The 24,236-nt window shown below is 40.3% G+C and overlaps 2 protein-coding genes across 5 annotated transcripts in view; both read right to left on the bottom strand.

The window, feature by feature from the left end:
* The window catches only part of skd (mediator complex subunit skuld), a 56,528-nt gene that overhangs the window by 31,830 nt on the left and 462 nt on the right, over positions 1-24,236 (bottom strand). The window lies entirely within an intron of this gene.
* LOC135839089 (troponin C, isoallergen Bla g 6.0101-like) overlaps positions 1-24,236 on the bottom strand; it is a 78,804-nt gene that overhangs the window by 54,152 nt on the left and 416 nt on the right. The window lies entirely within an intron of this gene.

The following is a 24,236-nucleotide window of genomic DNA, read 5'->3' as shown; positions in this document are numbered from 1 at the left end:
GCTTCTTTACCTCGCCGCCCCTTTTCCCCAAGCCAGGGAAAATATTCGCTACGCAATATTCTTTCAATCTCGCGAAAAAAAAAATTCACCATAAATTTTTTTCTCTCTTTCGTTTCAAATACGCACTACTTACTTATGGTACTTCCCTCTTTCTACCACCGCCGTCATCCTTCATCGAATACGGTACCTTACGTATGAGGTGACCAGGGGGATCCTCTTTCTACGCTCGAGTGTCCTACTCCCTCTTCTACCACTCATTTCGTCCTCAGTAACGGTAATGACTCTACACATATACTAATAATGTAATATGTGTAATTCTGGCTATGGCCGGCGTAAACAAAAACATTCGCGTACACAAGTCACTCAAGTTCAATCAAAGTCGCGTCCCTCTTTTTTATTCGATGCGTCGTCGCATACAAAAAAAAATAATACAATGACGACGCTCGATCGAATTATCAGCTCGTATCATCGAGCTGAATTTTTTTTTACACCCTCATTTCTCCATTCGCGCAAACCAAATACAATAATTAGCCACCGATGACCTCGAGTAAATCATACAACACTGCTGTACGATGACGACAAAAATATAAAACGTATTCAATTCGCGCATGTACGAGTAAAAAATTCAACAAATCGCGAAATTTTCAACACCGCTATACCTGTTTTATTTTTTACCTATACGTTCCATTGATCGTCTTCTTTTCAACCCCTCCCCTTTCCACTCGAACCATCGTATATTCCAGAGCCTTAAAATTTGTAAACGGAAATCAAACATAGCTGTGTGCAGTAATCGGTATTCCTCGTACATGATACATTTCCCAATTCTCATGATATTTCCCCATTCCATCCCACTCTCACCTTATCTCGCATCGATTTCGCGAACGATATCACACGCGACCTTGAAGCACGCTGCGCGAAGTCTCGCCTCCGCGCGTTCTTATCCCGGAAAATCACCACACGCCACACGGCCACATCCGTTCACCATTCAACTGCGATCGGACGAGTAAGAAAATGACCACTAGATCGAAGATATCTAATTCTCTGTATTCCACCACTTGAGATCGATCTCAATTACGAATTTATAATATCAAGAGTCAAGACAGTTGAAACATTCAAAGATACGAGTTACTCCAGAGGGTTCATCCATCGGATCTTCACTTCTCACTTGGTCCAATGATGCTGGCACGCGACTGTCATCATAATCGTGGTAGTCGTCGACGCACAGTACGAGTCACTTGTAGGTACTATATGTATTCTCCAAGTGGATAAACAGGTCAAGGTCGACCCTTTAAAAACGACGCTATCCCACCGCCAATGCGTAAAATCATCTCTCTCTTTCTCTCTCTTTACGTACATATACGCGAGTTAACTTACACACCCCTCCATATTATGTACGTACGTACACGTAGTAGCTCTCTATGGTCTACCTCTCTTCGCCGCGATAACGACGACGCTTTTACGCACACGTATGCATCGGTGTGTCGTCGTCTCCATCATACGTATACGTAGTACACATAGTAGGTACTTGTACATACGTATAAAACATAGTAAAACGAAAAAATACCGCAAATTTTTACCGTCTGCGTTCTGATTAGCACAATAACTGCTATACCATGTCGTACATAATCACAAGTTCACGCTTTTTAATCCCTACTCGTTTTTCTTATTCTAACTCGAAGCTATTTCCATTAATTCTCATATGCTCGAGCTTTAGCTGTTTCCCTTGCCAGCTGTTAGGTTTTCTTTTCACTCTTGATACTCGCGTAATCAACGTTTCGCTCTGATATTCGAGTGGATTACCAATTTTTTCGAACATCACAATCACTATGATGCGTTACTGGCTGGCATCAGTGGAAATTTCCATAACTCTTTACACGCGTGAATAATATTATTGAGGTCAATATTGTAGTACAATACGTCAAATTTGCTACATGCATAGTCGAACCGAAAGAAGAATTTTACATAAAAAGCACATCTCAGCTCGGTAATAACAAAGAACAAATTCGAATTGACTTAAAAAATCAACATAACAGTATTCCAGAGAAACAAAAAGTTGTACTTTTTTCGTATGGCCATCTTCGAGAAGTGGAGGGGGGAGAAATAGTATGTCTCGAAATCGTAACATGAAAAAAAAAGCAAAGGCTAAATAATGTATGTGGTACAATAAGTGTGGCGAAACTGCTTTTTACTCAGATTTTGATTTTTATGTACTACCGAATGATGATATTTGAGCGATAAGCGGTTTTCCATCTGCACCCAGGGAGGCGGTAACCCCAAAACACGATTTTCAAAAGTTTAACGCTGTATCCGGATATTTTGAACCGATTTATTAATAACTTGATGTGAAGGTCAATATACATGAAGGTAATGAACTAATGACCCTGAATATTTTCAACATTTTTTTGATCCCTATAACGACCCTAAAATAGTTTTGGAAATTTCAAATCGATGTAGAGTAGAGTCTAAAATCTGGAAAAAAGCCCAAAAAATTATTTTTACATTTTCAGGGTACATAGTACTACATATTTTCAATCACTACTGATTTTTTCGGTATTTTCATAAAACTACGTATTAGGAAACGCGGGGTTTTCTGTCCGCCTGAAGTGATCAATTTTGATTGAAAAATGTTTTCCTCGCAATATCTCATCAGAGACGTCAAACTACATCATCAAACTAAACTTGAACCAAATTCGTCAACTTTTCAAATGTTTTACAATTTTTATACACAAAATTGGATCGTGCCATTTTGGAAACTGCTGACGCCCCTTCCGGATGATTTTTAAATGTGCCTAAAATTCATGCTTAAACTACTCAAACTACACTGTATTATGTATATTGCAATTTCAAAGAAATTAGAATTTTCCGATTTTTTCCTTCTCATTTTCATCGGAAAAATTACTGCAAGCAGAAAAAACCGAAAATCGAAATTTGATACATTCTATTTCCACCCCCTCCCACTTCCGAATGAATTGGAAACCGTTTCGAACCGTTTTGAGTAGTTCTATTAGAGACTTCAGCTGTTTCAATTTCAATTTTATTCAACTAGATTACGTAATTACGATATAGGTACGATTTTTTTTCAACAAAAAAAATCGATGACTGAAGCTGTATGATTGACAATTCCATTCAAGGCATTTTTGCGACATTCTTTCCATCACGAAAGAAAACCAAAGATACTTGATTTGACCCCCTGCCCCCTCGCTGATGAATGATTTGCCAAATAAACGCTGTTCAATCCGCATTCAAATACCATCAAAATTCCTCATCGTAAAAAATTTTCGAATCAATTTACCTATCCCTCAGAAACATACGCACGTGAGAACAGATCATCATCACATACGCCGATTTCAATACATCCCTCCCTCCTCTTCGTCCTTCTTCGCCAAACACTAAAGCTACATCACGTAGAGGTACGTAAACCTCTTCATTCAATAAATTCTCCAGGCAGCACCCTCGGTGGAAAAAATCGTCTACCACCTTTACCCTTCCATCTGTTGATCCAGCAATTCAACGATACAGATACTACAGATACACCCAAGGTCAACATATTCCCGCACATAACTGGCTATCGAACCACACGTACACACCATCGCATAATCTACATCCAAATACGACACCACAGTCAAAATCTTTCTTTCACCAATAATACGGATAAAAAAGAAAAAAATTCTTGGCAACATCTCATTCGAATATATACGAGAGAACAGTTGAAGAAATAAGTAACAACGGCGGCAGCTCCCATTTTTTTTCTTTTTTTTTTGTTTCCGCACACGTTCTCCAGTGTCTGCGCTTGTGTGAGTATATGCACAACAATCACCATCAGTCTTTCCCCTTATTAGAACCGGTCTTCTTCCGGATATTCTTCTTTCATTCTTCATCGCTTCATATCCCCTTTTTTTCCTATTACTAATACACGTGATACAGAAAACCTTCTAGTAACAATTATTATAATAAAATACACTATATTATACTCGTGTTGTGTGTACTATACTACCCAAATAAATGATGTACCTACCACGCCACACGTTGCCAATCTTCACATTTCTTCACTGCCTGCCACCCACCCCTCCTTTATTTACCTAAGAAAACTCGAAATACATTCGGCATCAATGTATTCGTACGTGGGAAATTTCGAAAAAAAAGAGAAACTAAAACGTGCATATACTTTTTTCAACAGATTTCACAAGGATTGATTTATTACGAACAGATTCGAAGCAACTATAGAGAAAAATCTGAACCTAATGAAAAAAGTTGATACGTAAGTTACACGTATTTCCTCAAATTCTAAAAAATAGGTACATCGAGAAAAAGAAGCTGGCCAATTACTCCCTGTCTTCTTATCCCTTTTTACATTGCTTAAACGCGCGACACGATTATGCACTCTAGCGTAATTGACCAATCTATTATTCGTCCCCTCGCCTCGCCCTGGCGGATTTTCATCGCATATACGCGATAATTTGGCGACCGGTGCACCGCTTCATCCCTCGTACACGAGCTACTACCCCTTTTTTCGCGCAAGTATTGGCGCTTTATACGGGTATTATATTGTTGCCAAATTCTGATGGCAGTGGTGGCGCGACGGGGGTATCGTGGCATTCGACACAAGCACGAGTTGGCTATGACGACGGTCGCGTATAAAATGTGCAACACGTAGTCGAGAGAAGCCATTGTTAAATTGGTTCGTTATCGATGATCGTTGTAGCACAAGCTATTGCTAACGTCAAGTGTATGTATTATTCTTGCAGAGGTAAAGAGGGAAATGGTAAAGGTTTATGGTAAGGGGACAGGGTGCAAGACGTCGACGATGGCCACTTCAGATCAGAAAACAACCATGTGACATCCTACGCGCGAAAATCATCCTCCGTGTAAAACCGGTCTCGAGATACCGCACCGGCTTTCGAAATGGCAACGGGGAAAATGAATTTTTTTAAATCGATAATAATCGATCGAATAGTACACTTCTGCGTGTAGTCTACCGACATCCACACACGACGTTTATGTAACATCTGTTCATCCAGCCAAGCTGCGTCAAGACCAGCAACAGCAACCATCGCCGTCGTCGTCAATGTATTCCTCCAAAAAAAAAAAAAAACTAATACACAAACGAGCGCATAAAATATACCATCATATCGCAGGTGGTTTCCATTTCTATTTACCACAGCACATAATAGTATAAGGCTCGCGTGCGTCCTTCTGGCTTCTCAGACCTGGGTGCTTGATGTTCGCCGATCGACGACGACCAAAGACTTGGGGAAAAAAACAATCCCAAACTGCTTGGGATTCTCACGACGCCTTGAGCAATGCACACTCCATCGAGATTATGCACCATCAGGTACCATTTGTTTCCTCCACCACACGGTTATCTTCTTCGACAACAAAATCCCGCATTCCCACATATGTACAAGAATCCCGACGCGAAAAATTTGTCGGACGACGGTCATCGGCTTCTTTTGAAAATCTTCCACCAACTAGATAGATTCACGCGGGCGAAAAAAAAACTCCCTTCGCCACCCTTCTCCATCTATCTTCGTTTCGGGTAAACCACCATCACCACCCACGAACATAGCCAACAGCTCGATCTCGCGCATCTTACGTTCGTTTTCAACGAAAAGGAAAATTTTTGCACGCGAAAATTTTACCTAATAGGGCTACCCCACCGCACCTCCGTCATCTCGAAGGCGCGTTTTCTTTCGGGCAAACGCGCGTATCGCTTCATTTCATTCGTCGTCGTCGTCGCCAAGTCGTACACCAGAAAAGCACGCAGACCTCGTCGAAGAAAAAGTGAAATTCGCTCCAACACTCGTCAAGTGTACAACGACGTTGGCTGCGTGAGAAAATCGATTCGTACACGAAATACACGTACCTACACAATATCCTCGTACTCTATTCGTTTGCCTTGCTGACGTAAGGGTGGCGGCGATGGTGGTGACGACGGCCGAACTACCCGAGTTCGTCGTCACTGTGCCAAATTCACCCAATAATATCCACCCCGTACCGAATAGATATCAGACACTGGTACGATTCATCGTTTCACTAAACAACAAACTCGAAGGAATATACCTACAATTACAACAAAACGAACAAGCGCAGCTAAAGGTATTTGGACACGAATACTGCCATCGTCGCCTCCACTTCCAATTCGATCACTCACTCGCATCCACTAGGAAGACGTAGCTACCTGTATCCAGTCGTACTGTAACATTTTGTCAGCACAATATTCGCTTCATTTCAGTACAACCTTGTTTCATATTGTTCTACCTTTCTTCACATTGCATCGTATTGATACAGCAGCAACAGAAAACAAAGCCTTAACGGAGGGTCAAGTTCGATAACTGGACTTGAAAAAGACAACAGGAAAAAAGGAATCCCATTGTTCGAGCGTGATATCCTTTTGCTCACACATAAACTTGCGTTCGTATACGAAGCAGTGATATCTGTAAATATTTCAACACTAAGATGTCATATTAAGATAGGTTTTTTTTTTCACTTCTAGACCATTTCGTTCTTGTATTCAAATCTAAAATACACACATACACATTCTAAACTTTGCAAAAATGGGTAAACTTCCCCTCGCTTATAAATCACAAAAAACAAGGCAAACTTTGTCAAAACATTTACGCGGTTTCGTTCGTCGTGCTACCTTTACTGCATTTTTCTTCTTCGCAGACAGAAGGGCGAAGGGAAGGGTAGCGAGGGAATCAACACAATACGGGATGAAGTTTTTCAACTTCATGGCCTGGCTTTCTTTCCACTCAAAAGCTGGATTTTTTAGTACTGCAGCAGTAATTTGAAAATTGAAAAGAGGTCAGGAATGAAAAACCGATTGAATAAAGGTTTAGAAACACTCTTTAAAGAAACAGTCAAATTTCACTATTTAAAGAAGGCAAAATGTTGCCACTGGGACAATTTTAGAAATTTTTGCAGAAATCTACATATTTAAAAAAACGATGACAACTTTAGCAAAAGGTAAGGATTTTTAGCCAGTTTTGGTCGAAAAGTGAGACATTGGCTTCGCAATTTCAAGTACCTACGTAAATAGCGAAACTTTTCAGAAATTCTTTGTAAAACAAGAGAATTTTTCTAATTCTTGGCGAAAAGCACGACTTTTTGGTTATTACTGGCAGAAAAGTGACTCTCTTTCTCGATCTTTGTCGAGAAAACGAGATTTTTCCAAAACTTTTTATGAACAAACAAGATTTTTAGGCAGTTTTCAGCGAAAATTTGTTTTTTGGAATTTTTCGCCCTCCTTGAACATTTTAGTTCTCAATGGAGGTGGGAGGGGAGAGACCAGAACGTGTTTTTGAGGCTAGAGAGCAATCCTCCCCCTAACAGGAACAGTACTCAAATGGCCCAAGACAATCCAGTCACGACCATAATCAGCAACTTTCAAGGTCATTAACCCTTATCAAACCGAAAACATGGTTTCCTTTTCTTTTCGCCAATTATTTATCGAAATACCGGTGCCAAAAACAGACAAATTTTCATTTACAGGTAAAATCAACATTCGATTTAAAAAGAAACCCCATATCCTATACATCGCTACACGACATCGCGACCCACAAATAACAGTGGAAGGGTAAGGGATGCAGGCAGGCAGCGGTGGCGAGGCCGCAGGGCCATGTAAAGAGCGACGATACCGATGACAAGTAGTGCTGCACATAAAGGGTAAGTTAAGACGTATCGTAGGGGACGTCCGCGGCTCCGCGGCGATGGCGACGGCGTCGTTGGCGGCGGTGGCTAAAGCTAAACGCGCGCCAACGACCAAAGAAGAAAAACGAGATATCGATTCTGTTGGCGTGTATATGTATAGTGTAATATACGTACATAATACATACACTATACGTATATTTACGTACACCGTACTCTCCATAAGCATTCATACGGTCATAATATAGAGCTATTAAACTCCATAAAGAGTTCTGCCAGATATCGCAGCATATTCTCATAGCCGTATTCGGCATAAAGAGAGCGCCAGATCGAGAAAAATCGATACCTAATCTCGAATCTCGAATATCCTTCAAAGGATTCTTGACGCACGAAGAAAAGCACACCAATATTCCATCGTCCTGTTCCTCCGCTTCACACCTCCAGCCATCTCTACCACTCGTTCTCTTTTTGACACTTGCCGCAGCAGCCCATTGCCTTTCTGGGCAAATTTTCAAGTTTCATGTTGAGCTCGTGGTGCCGAAGCATGCCGACGAAGGCAATAGCGCTGTGGACAAAGAAGGAAGGAGGATAGTGGAGGAACACCTTTACGATTTCTACAGCAGCAACCACACTAATAATAAGGGTGCCATCATTGACGTATCCCGAACGTACGTAGACGTACATAGGCTGCATAAATGTTCGGTATATTATACGTCCATTATACATACACGGAGAAAAGAGCCATACAACAGTCGAAGAGTAAGATACTTTTGACGCATGTGAACTTTGGTATGGCGTTATAAACGACAACGCGAATTCCGCCGAAAATCGCCGATTAGAAATCTTCGTCGTATTACAATATGCTTACTCGTTTCACACCAAACATACCCCGTACACGACGTAATAATGTACCAACATACCACACAGAACAGATACGATACGCTAAAAGGGGGCTGAATCCGGCCAGCCGTCATCTTCGCCTCGTACATCTCGTTCTCTCCATCCCTCATGCGTGATTTTCACGCCTGCCCGACAGCCTGCTACCTTTTACAACCCCTTTCGGTCGAGACTCCGTCACCATTGCAAACCACACCAAAAAGTGAACATCGGGTAATCGGAAAATTGCGCGATAACGCGTCATTTTATACGCTTTTCGTGGTTATCTTATTGCTGCTTTTTTCGATGGCCGATTTTTTTTCTAATGAATTGCTCGATATTACGAGTAGTTCAGAGCGAGCTTCGATCCATGTAGCTTCGTGGGCAGAAGACGAAATTTTGATCAACGTTGGTTCAAGTTGTCGTAGCTACGATTCGACATTCCTGTTTACATGTTGATTTTTTCAATTTGAGCTTTCTAGATATTCTGGTCCAATTTTTGACGATTTTTTCGTCAATTTCTGTACTTGAGGAATTAACGATAAAAAAAGATGGAAGAAAATAAGGTATTTTTCTATTCAAAAAAATCACATTTCAGTGACTGTACCTGCTTCACAATTGAGCATTCGTTTACTTTCGTCGTAACACAATAAAGGACGCGTGTCCCGTGTCGCTGGACGCAAGAGAGTAAAACTAAAACCTTCATCCCTTTTGAGTAAGGACCGGCGGAGGGAGGGGGGTAGGGAAGAACGGCGACGACGGCGTTGTAATTTCCTTAATCGAATTCCGTCACTTTTGTCTCCCATATTATCCCAATGAAATAATCATTCTACGTCTTACATTTTTACGTATTTCTGCGTTGGTACTAAAATTTACAGTGGTGTGCGTCGTCGGGGTAGGGGGTTATCGATCAACACGTTGTTGTTGTTTTGCAACGGTATAGTGCGCCGCCACGGACACGTTGCCGCGCGTGCTCACTCCATCCCCCTCTTTCCCTTGCGTCTACTTGGTCGGTGGTGAGTGACCCTGAAAGAAATTGCGTACCACCTTTCCCAACCCTTGTTCTCACACGATGCAAAAAAATTTCGTATTTTTTCATTTTCTTTTCTTCTCGAATAGGATATCATTTTTCTCTTCAGTTTTCGCCGTTTCTCGTAAACACTGACCTTAGTCTTGTCACCTTGCTTATGCCCTTTTCAAGTTTTCTAGAACTTTCTCTCAAGCTTTCGGTCGCATCGCACCTGAAATCGATTACATTTCATCTTGCACACGGACAAAAACTTGACCCATCGACAAATATACGAAAGATGAAAGATATTCTAGATATTTTCTTCGAAACTAACAGCAGAACGATTTTTTAGACAATTTAACCAGAAAACCGGCATTATTCGCGCCATCTCCTCTGTCGAATGAAATTTGTAAGATATGAAAATAAAAGAACTGCGTTTAACCAACGTAAATCTAATCCACCGAGAAAAAAAGATGAAAAAAACTATCAATATATTAAATTCGACATCCGTTTGACGCAATAAGTACACGACCGATCTGCACAATACAGTCAAGGTTCTTGGCCGCTGCCGCTACTGCCACCGCCACTATTTCCATAACAAATGGTTGAAAAATCTTAAGCCTTCGCCAATTTTCAGTCTCTATCTCGCTTGCCTTTTCTCTTCCCTTCATCTATTTCCAGCAAAGAGAAGAATGCTTTTTGTGGTGTACGAGAAAACAAAAATACCTAATGAGTGGAATATGCAATTGCATAGATCATTCAGCGCTAATTTGCGCTTTTGCCCTGGTTTTTGTTGTCAGCAGACTTCGGGTCTATATCTATGAGCATTATAGAATTGTAGGTACATACAATATCCATCCGGTCGTAAACTCTTTAGTAAAATATTGTCATCAAATCACAAGCAAATTAACCCTTGATGGTCATTTGGTAAAAAATGGCCGTGAGGACATTGCAAAATCATCACTGCAAACATCGATTTGAATTTCGGTCACAGATTTGTTTATTTCGGCGTTTTAATTCAATTTCATGAGTTTCGTAAAAAAAAGCTTCAATTTTTGCGACTTTTTTTACCAGAATTTCTTTTTTTTTTCAAATTTGAAAATTGGGAGACGGTGACGAAGAAAAACTTCAACTTGATTCGTTTCGAAATCGAACGTAATTTCTACGCAGTCTGTAGTCGAAAAATGGAAACCGATCCACTTCAGTGCCTATATCTTTGCACAGAAGAAGTCATTATCCCCTAATCGATCGATCAAGGCCAAAGATTATACCGTCCAGTCCCTCGTACATAGATAAAACAATAAAATTTCAAATAAAATGAAAAAAAGAAAAACGTGTCATTCTGTATTTTTGCCACTTTTACAAGAATGAAAAATTTTCCCTCAATCGCCACCCCATCATAACAATAAAAATCACAAGGCACCGCATACACGTATAAACACGTTACGTACATCGCACCAGTATCATCATCAAAGTTCAACGCACCGTACACAACGTTTTCACGGGCACACTCTTCGACGCTGCTACTACGGACAACCCTGTTACCTCGACGCACCGTACATCGTACTGTGTGTCTACGTACGTAATACGTATCATCTTCCTTCGCTACCATCCCCTCTGCCCTCTTTCTCTTTTTCGCTGTTCTATTTTCAAACATGCAACTCTACTGTATGCTAAATACCTTACGAGCAGTACAATAGAGTAATCACTTTATTACGCTACACTCGTATCCATCACCACCATCATCATGATCATGATCATGATCATGATCATGATCATAATCATAATCATCGCCAATAAATACAAACACAACTGAAATAAACGCTAACAACTTCATCATCGATTAACACACTGATAAGTAACAAAGTTGCAGGAAAAAAAAGACCAGCAGCAGTGAGAATTCCTACGAATGAATTCAACAAACTATACACATAGCACGCGAAACAACAACATACCATAATCCAAGAGTAAACCAAATCTCCTCGCCGCCACCCCACCAAGACCGCGATCGCGCTGTACTACATATTACATCATCGTCAAAGATCTGCTTACTAAATATTTACCGCCGCCGAACCACTTCGTACCTCGTCGTCCCCTGCGCTACCTTAATAATATCGTTTGAGGTGTAGCGATGTCGATGTCGATGCCGCCACCGCCATTCATCCCATCCATCTATCCATTCCTCGCCTTGCCAGCTGTGTAAATGACAACGTCGCATACACCCTACCTATCTACTGTTTCTTGACATCATCTTTGTACACTCCAAATCGAAACTAAATCCATTGCTATTTTTTCTATGTACTACATAGTTGAATAAATTTGCAAAACGATTTGATTGGTCATAGCGAGGATGAAAAATTAAGTCTGAAATAAAAATTTGGGAATCCATAGCCAACCTTGAGCTTTCATTTTCTTCGTCCTGCTACGACACATTTTTTATCAAATTTGAAAATTTTCAGTACGTTTTATCAAGAAATATCACACCTGAAGTGAAGTGATTTTCCGTAGCTCTATGCCATTCAAATTGATGCACACTCGGGAGTCGAATCTAAAATTCGAGCTTTTTCTTTAAATTTTTAGAAATTTTGTCAAAAATAATTATTCAAGTCACTCATAAAGGCCACTGGGTACATAAAAACAACAATTTTTGAAATTTTAGCGAACAGTGAAGCAGAAAATTGTTTTTATAAAAACTTTGAAACAGCTCGTGACCTTGGATTAGGTTCAGTTTTGAATCAAACGAGAGCCTGAAGGCTATGTCCTCCTTCTATCTGTAGAATGCCAGAATTTGAATTTTAGGGGCGAAAATGTACCATGATTTGGAAAAAATTCTACCTTTCTCATTTGGGGGTATCGATTTTTTGTCCACTCTCATTTCTCTTCAGATACCTAATCCACAATAGACCAAAAATATGCGATTTCGCCGCAAGGTCGTTCCCATTCCTCTTCCTTCACATTTCGAAGCAGGCAACTAGTTCGTCTACGAACTTTTTCACGACAAATCTGCAGTGAGGTAATCATTTCAACATGAGACAAGGGACAGCCCATGCAATTGATCAATCTGAACACTACATATTTAGCGCCATTTTGCATCACGAATGTCACACTTCTTTCGCTCGTAAATGTCATCATTATCATCGATAAGAAATCGTCAGTCACTACATCGAATACCAGCATCATCAACGCGGTTGATCGATCCACCGCCTTCGCCCTCCCACCACCAATCGCAATAGGTACGTACTGGTCCACGCGAGGCAAAAAGATGATACTCATTTCGCCTGCGGCTGGCCCGCCATCCGTCCTTTGCTGGCGGATGGAGACGACAATGCCCATATACACGATCGGAATCAGTCAACTCAGCTCGTTCGCCAATGACGATGGCATGGCCTGGATGGCGGGCGGCGGCGATATTATATAAAGGAGAGGGCAAGAGCCGCTAGGTAAGCTCGCGGTTTGCCTCGGTTTGTAATATACGTTCGCAAGGCGGCATCGACGATGATGCGATGGGACGGCGGCGGGATGTGGAAGCGAAAAAAGAAAACGAGTACAAAACGGAGGAATATAATAGTTTCATTCAAAGATGCTGCGGCCCCCGCGCTCGTGTACACAGTAAGGAGCAAGGCGCGACGCGGCGTACATTTTGTACCGCACGGTACGAATTTGCCCGAGCCTTGAAGTGCACCGAGTAAGTATCGAGTACATTTTATCCGAGCGACGAGCGACGACGACCGACCAAGAACCATCGAGCCGCCATCGTCATCGCCACCGTAGCGCGAACGACGCAGTGCGGCCGCCGCCAACTCGTCACAGTCACACATACACATACCGGAAATGGGCGCAGCGGATGAGGAAGCGGGGAGCGCGCGCGCGGATTACGACGCTTTTCAGTTCTGTTCTCGGCAGTCGGCGGCACCAGCTTCTTTTTCTCGCGAGATGGAAATGAATTTCACTTGCCGTCGCGTCGTCGTTCGTCTTGGCGACGGGACGAACGGACGGACGTACGTACGTACGGACCGATGGATGGACAGACGGTAGCGTATCCAGCACACGCTATGGTATCGGTATCGGCGAAACTTCGACGACTCTAGCACCCATTACCTCCATAGTCTTCATCGCCATACACCATCACCATCACCATCACCATCATCAGTCGGTCGTTTGGTCGGTGCCGGTGTCAGTACCGGTGCTCCGTCGCCGTTTATTGATACTCCGACCCGCTTGCCCTATCATTGATAGAACTACACGCGGCCAACGACGCGACGTTGTCAAATTTACGGCTCCATTTACCAAACACTACGTACACCGGTGTACGTACTCTCGAATCGCCTCCCTTCCTCAACCCTTCATCCGACGCTGGGCTTTTCTTCCCTTCTCATCTTCAGGGGGTTCGCGTCGTCGCCGTGCGCCGTGGACGTCGTCGTCATCGACGCCGCCACCATCGCCGTCGTAGTCGTTGTCGTCGTCGTCGTTGTTCTTCGCGCGCAATTTTCACGTATTATGTTATCGATTATTACCGCGAATATTTTGTATATGTATATAATACACAGTACATATACGTACAAACGGATAGTACCAACTTCTGCTTGCATAAGTGTGCGAGTGTGCGTTGTTTTGGTTTTTTACTTTTCTCTCTCATTTACCCCGTTCCTTCGTTTATTCCCATACGCTTTTATCCTGACTTTTCTCTACTCCCTGCCCCTTTCTTCCTTTTGGCTGTTTGCTTCGTCGCGTTGTTGATTCCTTCACTTCTTACGTTATAGAGCTGTTCTTAAACTACGTATCTCCACTTTACTGCATTTTGATTTGTACAGAAATTTTTGCCAAATTTCTCTCCTTTCACCTTCAATTTGCACAACCTTTTCAAAATTGACTAATATTGATGAAGGAGGATGAGTAGAGGGGCATCAATCAGTACGGTATCGTCACAACATTATTACATTCATCATCAGTTCAACTACCAACTTTGTTACTACCATCACACTGAATTTCTCAACAGAAATGCTCGACTTTTTTACGTCAAACAAATATGCGCAAAAAAGCTCATCGTAGGTATTCAAAATACGTACACAACCACATATACACCTAACAGCTTTTTCCCGAACCCGGTCACAACATACTTAAGTTAGCCATCGTGCTTTCTCAACACGTTCCACCATGTGCATTTCCCCCTCCAATTGTTGCGTTTCGTTGGTCAACAACGCACAGCTGACTGGTAGCTACGATCACATCACACCGCACTGCGCTGTTTCCGCCGCTCTGCCTCTCTATTCAATCAATTCACAATACAGAAATGTCATCTCAACATCGTATAATGAATGGAGATGCTAATTTGAAAAAAATTGACCAAAAATAGGTAATGAAAAATATGCTTTCCCTTATTTAAAAAAATGCACCTTTCCTCTCAAACAGTACGTACACTTGACTCAGTCCTTAATGGCTAGATTAAAGATGTTTTGACAAAAATATTCAGAGTATGGGCTGATCATTTTTTCAAAATTCTCATCTCCTTACCACACCTCACATCGTCAATTTTTCAACGAAAATACAGCTGATTGTGAGGTCAAAAGAAAGCTACTACAGAAAATATGTATTAGAAGATGAATTTTCAAATGGCATGAACAAACTGGTCTGCCACAGTAAATTCACGTATTCGTAAAATAAGGTCTTCTAATTACGTAACAATCAGCAATATCGACAAGTGTAACTTCTCTAGTCGGAACTACAATGTAACTCAATTACAGGCAGATACCCTCGTAATACACTACACTTTATTGTAAAACATTTTAAAATATTGAAAATTCCTTCCCCTCGCCTCGATTCGCCACTTGACCTTGACCTCGAAATATTTTCTACGATCATGTGTCCGCATACATCCGACACACATGGAATGAATTACGATTCGATTACTTCATCTTCAACAACATTTAATCACTCCATTATCAAAATCATTATTCCACTTTCTTCATTTTCAAAAGCTCGATAGTCGATACCTACATCGAAAGTTCGCCACTGTGCCATAACCCTTCACTTCTTTCCTCTCTATTCACGGTTAGTCGTACATCTACCTACATAAGCAAACATCCTCCCATCTCTTTCCCTTCTACGTAAAATTATGAACGGAATAAGAAAACGAGAAAGAATGAGGAGGAGGTGGACGAAGAGAAATACCACAAAATCCATCACATCTCGTAAACACATTTTTTTTTTCAACTCTTTCACTACCCAAAACAATCGCTTCGCAGTTCGTAATCGCGTCGTCATCAATGAGAGAGAAAAAAAATGTCGTCAAAGTTGGCAACCCTGGCGAATCATGACGAACAAATGACTGCGTTACCGCTGCTAACGTAATCGCAGCAATTTTCAAATCTCGATACGATTTCCTGAATTAGTACATTCTTTTGTTTCAAACGTTCATTTCATTTCATTTCACGCCGTCATCGCTGTGCTGCCATCCCCACTCTAGCCACGCAGCTACGGCTACTGTTGTCGTCGCGTCGCTCGTAACACTCGTAACACTTATTCCGGCGAGCAAAAAACATCACTGGATTTATCGTATCGCACAGACTCATCTGTGTTACTGATGACTCTTTCGGGAAAAACAATTTTTCGCTTTCAATTTTCAAATCCCCTCTCCCCCCCCCCAAATATTAGTTTCCAAAGACACTATACTACATTGTAACACCACCGAGCACGTAAAATATCAAACTAGCAAAAATGTAAAAAGATCAAAGATGAGAACATTTTTCCAAATTTTTCTGAAAAATATTCCAACACGAACCGCACAGTACAGAACTCTGCAGCAAAGTTCAATGAACTCTAGGCAAAACGTGACCTTGAAAAATAAAACAAACCCTCCGCTCGTGAAAACTTTCAATCGTCCCAAATTCGTAATAAATCCCAAAAATGAACGTTCCCCGAACAACCCCCCCGTACGACACCGCGAAGAAAACGAAAATCGCGACCATCATCACGCGCGAATGAATTAACGCCGGTCTCGGTGCAGCGGCGGCGGGTCGATGACCTCTGCGATTAAACGGCGGTGGCGGTCGCGTTGTTTTTTCATTCTTTCTTTCTCTCTCTCTCACTCTCTCGCGTTTACAATAAATAATTTCTCATTTCGCGTGTATATGTGGTGGCATTCGTCGACGCCGTTCACCACCGTCCGCTGTATCCATTCGCAATATAACATCCTTGTAAAATGTACCTATAACAACGAGTATTTGCGCCTTCCATGTGCATACCTTGTACTCGCGCGTACTTCTCTCATTCTTCGTACTCGATTATAAACTGACATACGCGAGTACTCAGACCCACAGCCTACTACCTACACCCATCCAACTACACTGCTACAGCCACAGCTATGACTGAGTATGTGCTTCTACATATTAAGCAAGTACGTGATTTGCCAAAGTATAGGGGTATTTTCACTGCAAGGTGGCCAAAAATCTGAGTACCTACTGCTGCTCCATCGAGAAAAAATTTACATTTTAGTCCCAGCGAGTCAGTAATCAATTCACACATCAAAAATGTCAATATGAACCTCGATTTTACCAGTCAAGTCTACAATTTTTCGACAAAATTCGAACTTCTCAACATTTCCTTATTCGATCGAAAATGCGATTATAGGAAATATCACTAGGCTATTTCCCTTCTCCTTCCTCAGACTGCCTCCAAGTCTCATCTGTGCGACTTCCAAATACCGAACATGCAACTTGTTCAACTCAAAAAAGTACTTAATTTTCATAAAATATTCGTCCATTGAATGTTGGCGAAATCTCAAAAACTTGATTATCTAAGTACAGGGGTACAACGACCGTACGAAAAGTAATGTCACATCTTCTTCCCTTTTGAAATTTTTCCATCAAAAACGCATCGCCGCCGCGCCGCACGAGGTCATGGTCATATTTTCAGCTTCTATAATCGCACCTTCTCAACTGCTGGCGAATTTTCAAACATTCTTACGCATGCCAGTAAATTAATTACGAATGAAATTCGCACGTTTGAAAAGAAATCTGCCGATTAGCAGAAATTGCAGGCTATTCTATTGGAAAGGTTGATGACACACGCTACCATGGGTCAAAAGCTTATATTCAAAAACCACTCGAGAAATTTTGAAATTCCTTGAAGGCTACTGAAGTTGAATGAATTCGAAAATTCGAACTTGAATGAATAATAAGATCTGCGTGTTACAACAAACAGGAATTCGAGAAAAATGCTGATCAAAGAGCACGAATTGGAGGTTGAGAAGCTCGATATCCAAACCATAAAATCAGATTTCGTTCAGTTTCCATAGATTTGAAGTTGCAGAAACTCCAAAATGCACCAAAAAACTGCTTGAAGGGGAAAATATATTTGTACCTTTTTCTTCTTAAAATTTCGAAACAATACCCAGGTGGAGGAACACAGAGCACCAAAGAGAAAAAGAGGAGAAGTAGAATTACACCCCAGTATTCTTCTTCCACGGTCAGTCAACTTTCCTGAAAATAATCCAAAAAATCGTCCAATATCTTTCAACCTATGAATGTCTTACTCCATTTTAAAACTATAGAAAATTTCCTTTCTTCGACGTACTATAATCTTACAAAGACCAGTCAACTTTCATCAATGAAACAGCGACCAACAGTTTCATAAAACTTCTTTCATAAAGTGTTATAGGAGGAAGGAACCGTACCTACAAGTGACACTTGAGCAATTAAACCGAAGCTGAGAAAGATACGAAGGTAAGTAAGTAAAGTACCACATCACACGAGTATAATCTTTCAACAAACATAGTATACATTCACATTGAATGCAGTGAGACATAGTGCATTTGAAATTGCAACAAGGTGACGAAGAAAACCATAATCAACTACAATACGCGAGCGTCGAGATACGGTTCAAGACTTAGGCTGCTGCGTTACGCCGTCACCGCCCTCGCCCCGCTCCAACGACGTCGCGTCCGTCCGACAGAATATGGGTTACTTCAGGGGTTCGTAAAGGTAGACTTTGGTCGCGTGTCTGTCTACCTTACATTAGCTTCGTCGCGATATTTTCGTCTAATCTGTCGCGCGAACCTGCACGGTGATGGTGTGAAAACCCGACGGGCGCGGTCCGTTTATGATTTTTCTTTCCATTTTACAATTATTTTACATTTGTTTTTCATCGTACCTACGTCTGTGTTAGTAGGTGTTTTTTAGCTAATTTTTTTTCAGCGTGTAACAAGACTGTATACATGTACGACGAACATACGCTACATGTTATCGCAATATATACGTACATAAAGAATGACATATCCGAGAAGGCTGGTGCTTTTTCAAGGACATCGACTTGGTGCCTCGTACATTTGTACACACGGTACCTAAACTTACATCTACCTGGTACCTATCTACCTATATAAATTCATTCAATTTTGAACTACTATTCTCTCCTCCTCCTCCTCCTCCTCCACCACCAGCACCACAAATTTCCCGTCCTCTCTCTCAGTCTGGCTGGCTAACCGTCGCGTCCGACCGTCCATCCACCTTTTGTCGATCGGTTCGTACTCGAGCTCTTTTCTTCGTTCGTCTGATTCGCGAGCCTCGCGATTCGTTCACTCTGGTTTTGTCATCAGGTACCTTACTCACATGTAATTTATGTAGCTCGACTCGACTATGGAAGCAGTTGTTTTTACTTCCATTATTATTATATTTTCTTCAGTCCATACATAAAAACTCGTAAATACGATATGTACATATGTATACTACACGTACTCACGTAAGTAATTCTAGCTAGGTATTGGTAGGTAAAACTCGACTAAACGAAACTGAATTACGTAAGTTTCATTTCAATGTACCCGATGGAATGTTTATTCTGTTCTCTCTCTCTCTCTCTCTCTCTCTCCTCATTTCAGTACGTTTGCTGGTTGACGCATGTGTATATGTATGTATCAATGTACCATGCTATGTAATAGACGTACCACTGCTTCGTACGAATATTATACGTATTTTTCAAGTATAGCAACGAGCGTTGGCAATGTATACGTACGTGACGAGCGCAAGATCGCGATAAATCATTCCGAGATACCTACATTTTAATACAAACACTGATATACCGGTACAATCGATATTGAAAATTAGTGGTATTTTTGCAACGAAATTCATCATATATTTTTATTTTTCTTTTGAATCAATTGGTAGACCGAAATACTGGGATATAATGCGAGATCGCACCGGCGAAGGAATCAAAGGAATTCTCCATTCCAACTACCCAACGTGAAAGAAAAAAACTAGAAGGAAGAGGTGGAAAAAGAGAAAAAATGTTCAAACCAAAAACTTCCCTTGGAGACATTCTTAAACTAGTTAGGATTCTTCTGAAAAATTTGCTAAGCCAGGGGTCCTCACAATGAGATCGAAAAAAAAAACAAACATAATTTCTGCCACTTTCGGGTAGTGTAGGATCGTTTTTGATTTTATTGAAGAAAAAAAAAGGTGAATTCGAAAACAGACACAGCAATACTCGTCAAAAATTTCATTTAAAAAAAACATGAAAAATTTTTTGAACCTCTGCTCAAACTCTCAATCTTTGACTGAAAATTTTCAATTAATCAAGAGAAAAATTTGATAGCAATTTCCCCCTTTCTTTTAGGAGTAATCGCACCACTTTTGAGCACGAGCGAAATTGACTTCCTACAAAAATAATGCACGACCCTTGAAAAAATGAAAAAATTGTAAACACGAGCCTTTTACGTACTTTTTGAAATTTTGAAATTTGAACCCAGGAATGAAAATAGAGCTCTAGTCACAGACTCAAAAATTTTCTCAGCCTCTTCTATTGTACTTCTCAGAACAATTGTGTCCATCATCCATCTCATTTGGTGCACAAAGCTGGTCTTACTCGTCTTAAAATCAACAATGAGGATTCTTCAAAATCCAAGATGAAATCAATATTTGATCTCTCCTTCCCTCTTTCACAACCCTGAATTTTTTCTCTTTTGGGTTTCCACAACCTGCTTTGGGAAATTCTCAATTTTAAAACCAAATCGTTATACTTTTTTCGATGAATTTCACATTCCCTCGAAAAATTTTCAACAGGAGAAAGCCCTAAATGAACCTCCTCCACCTTTCAAAGTATTTTTGCCATTTTCACCGCATTTTTTACAGCAAATTGACCACCTGTTTGGTAAACATAGCAGTGATCCTAAACATTTTCAGAACTGAATCTAACAAATAAAAACAACAACAAAAACAACAACAACAATTTTTCAAACACTGTCAGATGTTTTGAAATACCTGTTGGACGATTTTTTACATCAAGAACTAACCTCATTAAATAACCAAATCTCCCCTAATACCAAATTCATCTCATCCCAAAATGTTGAACGTTATTAAACGACTGATTCTATATACTATGAGTCAACGCAGCAACACTACTCTGATTTCAGTACAAAATATACCATACGCCGACTATAAACGAGACCTGGGGAGGAGCAGAAGAGTTCAAGGGGTTCAACGAAACGTTCATGCCCATCACACCCACGAATTTAGGCCGGCTACAGCCTGACTACGTCCAGTACATACCGTTCTCGACCCTGTTTTCCGTTACATACCTTTGAATTTTTCCAAAAATTCTAATCGATGGAGTTAGATAAAGTGACTATCTGCAGCAGGCCTTTTAACCAAACACACCGCAACGTACCTCGTCGGCTTTACTCGTTCTCTAGCCCCGGAACGGCCGCAGAGAATCGTAACACGAGGTTGAGGCGAAACACGGCGTATAATCGCGCACACGCATTCATCATTCTCCCATATCTCTCTATCCTTTCGCTCTCTCTGTCTTTTTCCTTACTGTTAGTACACAACAACAAAATGTACCAATACAACGTAGGCCCGAGTGAGAAAGAAATGCTCTCCTTACGCACCACACACACAATACTCTCTCACACAATATGTCGTGTGTGCTGGATAGTTTTTAAACGTTCATATACGTACGACAGAGTGTAGTGGTAAACTGGGTCGAAGAATTCGTGCATAAAGGAAAGTGAAGAAGAGAGAATAACATAACCCACTTTGGTTATTTCTTCATTGACGAATTATATTGTACAGACTGGTACATTTTGCTGTTGGGAGCAGATTTGTATTCTTCAAAAGTAATACACTCATTTACAGACTCCCTCGCGTCAATTTCAAATTCAAATATTTACATTGGCGTGAAAAATACACTTCATCGGACCTGTCATTGATCATTTCCAAGTATCTGGTTACAACCTACGAAGAGGGGGCAGCCAGAATAAATGAATCAAACCGAGATACAACTCGTAGTACACCAAAGAGAAAGTTCAAACGAGCCGTCTATTTATGAATGAACGCAACGTTTATAGTAAAAATGGCAACACAGTGTAAGAGATGTGTGCACAGGATTGTATTCAATACGACTGAATCATCACACAGTTTTTCACGAAAGAACATCCAGATGTACCTAGCAATGTACCTAAAATGCAGTACTGCAAAGACGAGAATATCGCAACTAATTACAAAATAATCAAGGTCACAACCGCACAACAACGGATCCTAGGGTGTAAAAATTTCCACGCGACGATAATTTACCAAAGTAGAAAATTCTATTCCGAGAAATTCGTTCGATTTTGAATCGAATAAGTAAACAGCTGTAGTAATAATCAATTTACCCAGTAGCATATTTTTAGCATCGAAAATACGATACAGTCGACGGTAGTATTGGCAACGTCGCCTTGTCAATTATCTCACATGCCAATTTAATCGAAAATTTCACAGCTTCGATATCTTTGGCTAGAATTTTGCGGCGATATTCTCAAATTCGTCGTACGTACGAAGCAAAAGTTCTCAATTTAATTTCGCCAAGGTGGTAACACTGCCCATTCACAGATGAGAATCGATACGCGTGCGGGTGGAAAATTAGTCATTTTCAGCGAAAATTTCGTACGTGTTGTTTCGTCAGAATAATTTTACAAATTCTAAATACGAAGAAATTATTGCATAATTAACATAATGTAGTAAAAAAAACATATTCGCAAATCAATTCAACTGTTGCCAACTGGGTGCAAAATTGTAAAATTAAAATAATGATAATAAAACTAGTTTATAGGTATAGTCACAGGAATGAACAAAACACACGATATCGAACGAAGGAAGAAAAAAAAAATAGAAGTTTACTATGTAGGAGCCACATTATGATACATATATACTCCAGGTCAACGAACTTCGGATTCGTTTTATTTCGACGAAAATGCAAGAACGACGGAAAAACGGTATTTTCCAACAATGAAAGGATCGATTCGAAGAAATATACGTTCCATATTCGACATTGATAAATCAAAGCTAATAACCCAAGGTGGAATTATTTTCCCGAAGAAAAATTCAACTTCGAAAAAAAACAAAAAAAAATTCGAGACAATGAATATCTCTTCAGGTGAAATAAAATTACGCAAATCGCGTAACCAAAATAATAAAAGAACAACTGCAATGTGTTCCAGTGTTGCCCTCGTAGAAAGGCTAGAGAAATATCCGCGTACTTGGAAACACGTCGGGACGGCGATTACACGGATCGGCTTGGCTTGGGACGCGTAAACCAGTACAGAGAAAGCATATGAATTCCTTTCACCGTATAAACATCTCGCTAGAAGTATGCGAATGAAAATAAACAATTGATAAATTACCGCTTTAACAATTACAATTACACGACGAAATGCGATCGGGAATCATGACATTTTTTTCAAGAATACAATTCGCCGATGAAAGAAATAATCGTTGGTAAATGGAGGTTGAATTACGAGAAGCTACACAAACATTACAGCTCATGACCTTCTAGGCACAATACCATCGTTACGTCGATACTTGTTTATACATTTACATGAAATCTGTGCGAATTTTTAATCGCTGCGTAAAATTTAATCATCTATTTTGCACCGTTGCTCGGGCTGAGGGTTAGAACATCCACAAATATTCTCCGAACAGGAAAAAAATCCGAGTATGTGGGACACGTGAAACGATAACATGAAAATAAAACATAATTTGTTTATAAATCAACGTACAAAATGATTTAGAATTAAAACAAACCACAAAATAGATGTACATATACGTTAAAACCGAACAAATTTCAATATTGCAAATATGAACTCTTTCGTGGGTAAAATATTGACCCACTTAATAAATCTGTACTGGTGGAATACTCGAAATAGAAACTATTTTCAAAACATGTATTTTACATGGTAGTTTATAGACGAATTCATTTATAAATTTTATATCACACCGGAGTACCGAATATGAAAATTTTTCGTAAACAATTTCACAGAAAGACAAAGCAAGAACAAAGAGTAGATAACAAAACAAAGTAAACTGGACGATTGGAAAACTACTCTTTTTTCTCGATGTTGATGTAACAAGAAAAACATTACACTATCGATGAGAAATTAGTGTTTCAAGATGAAAGAAAAATATTCGAAGCAAAACCGACGATTGAATTAGGTACCATTGAAAAATACTTGCTTACGAGTCGACTGATTATAGTATGGGAAGAATGAGAATACTCGTAAGAATAAATTGACGAAGAAATTAATCTCACAAAATAGATCGAGAAGACCGTTAATTAATACCAAATTAAAAAATGGTATAATTAGAAAACTAAATATGACAGGTGTTCAGTGTTCACTGCACTAACAAAACGAAATCAGGACATTCAAAACAAAACAATCAACATTTTTAAGAAAATGCTC

The sequence above is a fragment of the Planococcus citri genome, chromosome 3 (genome assembly GCF_950023065.1).
Source record: "Planococcus citri chromosome 3, ihPlaCitr1.1, whole genome shotgun sequence".
Lineage (NCBI taxonomy): Eukaryota > Metazoa > Arthropoda > Insecta > Hemiptera > Pseudococcidae > Planococcus > Planococcus citri.
This window is presented reverse-complemented; position numbering and strand designations above follow the sequence as displayed.